This window comes from Tenrec ecaudatus, chromosome 1 (genome assembly GCF_050624435.1).
Source record: "Tenrec ecaudatus isolate mTenEca1 chromosome 1, mTenEca1.hap1, whole genome shotgun sequence".
NCBI classification, from domain to species: Eukaryota; Metazoa; Chordata; class Mammalia; order Afrosoricida; family Tenrecidae; genus Tenrec; species Tenrec ecaudatus.
Window position 1 is genome coordinate 83,321,599 of NC_134530.1, and position 4,501 is coordinate 83,326,099.

Sequence of the window (4,501 nt, forward strand, 5' to 3'; positions counted from 1 at the left end):
CCTTCATTATCAATAATTCCTGTTCATGTTACCTCTTGCAATGGTTGAATGTTGAGCAACTCTTTTTAGTTCAGTGACTCTGTGTATTCCTCCCCCCATCTTCTGATGCTTCCTGCATCTTTCAAAATGTTTTTTCATTCAATCTTTTTTATTTTTATCTGTTTAATTCATCTTACATAATTTTCCCCGTAGCTAAGTGAGGAATTTGTAGAGTTTTTTCTCATAATAAACATGACTAAGTACTCAGAAGCAGCATTCTCTGGTTTTCTTGTCAGTCTGCTTCAAGGAAATCCACATATTTAAGATACTTCCTCAAAGTTTGGTGCATACCAAATGTTCAAGCCAAAGGTCTGACAAGCAAGATCTGATCGGAGCTGATGTTTCTGGAGTCAGTCGTGACCATTGCGTAGCCAAAAAGAAGACCACACTCCCTGAGCTCCTACCCTCCCCACACCCCACCCCCTGCCCCTGTCTGACAAGCCAGCACATCACTGGATAAGCAGTGTTACCAGATAGCACTTGTCCCAAACCATTGCTTCTGCCTGTTACTGCGATGAAGAGAGTAGGAATACCACCCCCTTCATACTCAGTGTCATACTTCAGTCCTCAGTGTCCACTGTGCTGTATGGACAGATGTAGTGAAGTTCACATGGGAGACCAAAAGTTCCACAAACATCCCTGGTTTTCTCACAGAAACAGGGACGGAGCCCTTTCAGTACGACAACCCTGCGCTGACCTTGTGAGTTTAGAGGCAGCCCTACTCCACCTGAAACCCACTCAAATTTTTTTCCTGACCACCTGTAGCCCTTCAGGAGTTAGTTACTTCTTTAATGTCACGATGTGACTGTTGGTCCTTCTGTTGGCTTTGATCCCCTGATGGCCAGAGTCTCCAGGAATCATTATCAATAACGACAGCAAGAACAATTTCTTGGGTCGTTGTATCAACACCAAATTCAGCCTTCATGTCAATCAATGTAGAGTCCTGGCAGAACTAAGATGTTTCCAGTTTTTCAAAACATGGCCTGTGTGGCATGATTCATGATATCCACTTCCATTTGCCCTATCTCAAATCCAGCAAAGCAAAATTTGGCAGCAATTAGCTGCTCCGTAGACCTACTGTGGGTCACTGTTGCCTTCATCCTTGGAAAACATCTCCACTTTGGGTGGGTAGAGCTTCTAGCCTTCCTTGATGCCAGGGTTCCTTTTGAGAAAAGAACTAGTTGCTATTCTTCTACACACTTGGTGGGAATCATTTTACACTGAGGGTCAATGAAAGATGTCTCCTGCCATGTTTGAGGAAAGCAGGTTTTCCCCCCAACGGTTTTATTGGCACATAATTTAGATTTCATACAATTATTCAATCATTCAGTCAAATCAAGGGAGGATTGTCCAATCACCATCACATACATCCCACAGCATTCCCTTCCCCTATGGTTGAATCACCCCAAAATGAGCTGTGTGTTCACCATCTGCTCAGTGTTTTGCCCCCACTGCCGCCTTCCTTATTTACTCCTGAATGCCCCTTTCTCTCCCTGTTGCCTCTCCATCACCCTTACATACCCAATAACACCATGTATCAGTCATTATCAGCAGGCATCCACTCTTCCTGTGCTTCACGGCTGGAAACCCCATAGAAAATATTGAAAAACAAATCACACTAAGGTGGTAACAATAAGATCACAATAGTGTAAAGACAAAAATACAAATAATGTGTCAGTGGGAGAAGGTCCACCATGAACATTCACAAAACCAGAAAAGAAATTTCTGTTATGGAACAACTAAGAGATGTTTGCACACTGCACAATTTCAGGTCGTGTCTGTAGGGAGTCAAGTGGCCAAGTATCGAGTTTGATGGAGGATAATCAAGACTCCAATGGTCTCTGCCTGTTGGTTTGGCTGTTTGGGACTTTTGCCTTTGGCTATAGTAGCTGTGCCAGCCGCCTGGTCTGACTCGATGCTCTGCAGATAGGGTTTGGACTCTCACTGTCTTCCATAGCCTTCTACAAATTGAGTGTTCAGAATTTCAGCTCTGATACTTTTATCTTCACCATAGTTGAGTTTTGTAATTGTCATCTTTGCATCACACAAGCTGATGTGCTTCTTCCGTGTGAACTTTGTTGGCTCCTCATGTAGATGGCTGCTTGTTTGAATACAAGCCTTTAAGACTCCAGTCACTATTTCCATTGATATTCCAGCACTATTTACTTTCTTCACAACACTTTCCTGTAGCACCCTTATCTACAGTGATGATTTCATGAATGTGAGCATTGAGTAGGGCCATGATGCAAGAACTAATTTTTCTTATGTTGGAGCTAGGATTTTAGTGAGATCCCAGAATTCATTCCTGCATCTATGCTTTATTATTATTGTTAATTTGCTATAACTTGAGCATTAATACCTATGTCATATCATTCCATATTTCAATAATATTAGACATAATTGTACAATTGCTTCCATAATCAATCTCCAAACATACTTTTCCTTCTGGGCTTCTGGACATCATTTCCTTCTTATTCCCCCTCCCCTCTGCATTGCCTTTCCCCCAAACCTTTTGTTATGTTTTCTTTCCCTCTAGGCTCAATGTCCCTGGGTTTCATTTACCAAGAAACAGAGAAATAAATGACATGGCTTCAAGAGGGTGACTCCCCAATGGTGGCATACCTCTGAGATACCCCCTAATACACACAAGTATAAGCACACTATAGCAGAATGGTCAGTCACAATTGCCAGAATAGTATGTCTCTTAATATGACACACAGGGCATTGAGATAGCAAGATCTTGTTGGTCTGCCATCCCAGAGTGCACCACTCCTGGTACCGCTTTCTTCCCCTTCCTGATACCATGTGGTCTCCGGCTACAAGCGTGTCTGAGGCAGAGTCCAGTTGACCAGTTAAAAGTAGTTGTGATACCTACTTCCCGGACCAACTGAAGAATACAACTGCTATTTTATCTGAAATCTCAGCTTTCCCTTCAGGTGGGTTTCTCTCCAGCTGCATTCCCTACTGTAATCTGATCCTTGGATGGCAGGAGGACTTTCCCTGGATCACTGAGCAACTCATAGACTTCTGTTTTCCCACCACAGAGCTTTGGACCGGTGAGCAACACCTCAGAGGTGGCCCTGATCTTGAGTAAGCTGAGGGCTGTGACTTTATTAAGCATAGAAATCAACTTTCAGAATTATTCCATTTTGTAAATGTAAATTGAGGCTTGATTTTTATCTTCAGTTGTGTTCACTTGAGCTATGCCTAGCTTGCTTTGGGTCTTTAAATATCATGTCTTTGCACATTTCACTATACTACTTCATTTCATCTTCTCCTATTGGCATTTGAAATTTTCTGTTCAACTCCTTTCTTTTCTTTTTATAAGTAATTTTATCAGGGCTCTTACAATTCGTATAACAATCCATATATCAATTGTATCAAGCACACTGGTGCATATGTTGCATCATCATTTTCAACCCATGTTCTTTCTACTTGCGCCCTCGGTCTCAGCTCCACTTTTTCCCCTCCATGCCCCACCCTCCTCCCACCTCCATGAACCCTTGACAAATGATAAATTATTATTATTTTCATAACTTACATCATTTGCTCTCACCCTTGACCCCCATTCTGTTATTCATCCCTCTGGGGTTATACATTGATCATTGTGATTGGTTCCCCTCGCCCCTCTTTCTCCCTCCACTTTCCCCCTTTCCTCATGAGATCACTACTCCCATTACTGTTCCTGAGTAGTTTATCTGTCCTACGTGTCAAGAGCTCTTATCTGTATCAGTGTACATGTTCATCTAGCTGGATTTATAACGTAGAACTGGGGTCATGATAGAGGTGGGAGGAAGCATTGAAGAACTACAGGAATGTTGTGTGTTTCCTTGGTGCTATACCACATCCTGGCTGACTCATTTCTTTAGAACAGGGAGGTCCATTTGTTTACAAATGAACTTTGGGTCTCCACTCTGAACCCCGCATCGGTATGATTGCTTGTTTTGGGCAACTCCTTTTCATCATATCTTTCGTTTGCTTTAACTACTCTGTGTTCTTCAAGTGCAAGTTTCACTCTCTTCTGACATCCGATTTTTTCTTTTCCTCTCTTCCTTTCTTATCTTTTTAAATGACCTTTTGTTTTCTTTATGTACGATGTTCGTGATGTCATCTCACAACTTTTCAAGTCTTCCAGAGTTTTGTTCAGTGCACTAAGCCTGTCCTTGAGTTGTTCTTTAAATTCAACTGGAATTGAATTGTACCTCTTGTAGACATGTTTTAATATTCCGCAGAGTTAGCCTGAATTCACATATGAGAAACTGAAGGTCAATTACACAGTTGGTGTTGATGATACCTAGCTGCTCAATCCTCTTTCCCACAGGTGAAGTAAAATTTAATCCCTCTGTCTTCCATCTTGTGATGAACAACTCGTTCATTTTGCGTAATTCTGCCACGTGTTCTGAAACTTCTTTCCTCTCACCACGGGGTAGAGACACTGCTGGGAGAACTCTGAAGACCCAGA

At 42.1% G+C, this 4,501-nt stretch overlaps 1 pseudogene; it reads right to left on the bottom strand.

Moving 5' to 3' along the window:
• Positions 1-243: 243 nt before the first annotated feature.
• LOC142429069 (bifunctional phosphoribosylaminoimidazole carboxylase/phosphoribosylaminoimidazole succinocarboxamide synthetase pseudogene) lies at positions 244-3,160 on the bottom strand (annotated as a pseudogene).
• Between the last annotated feature and the right edge of the window lie 1,341 nt (positions 3,161-4,501).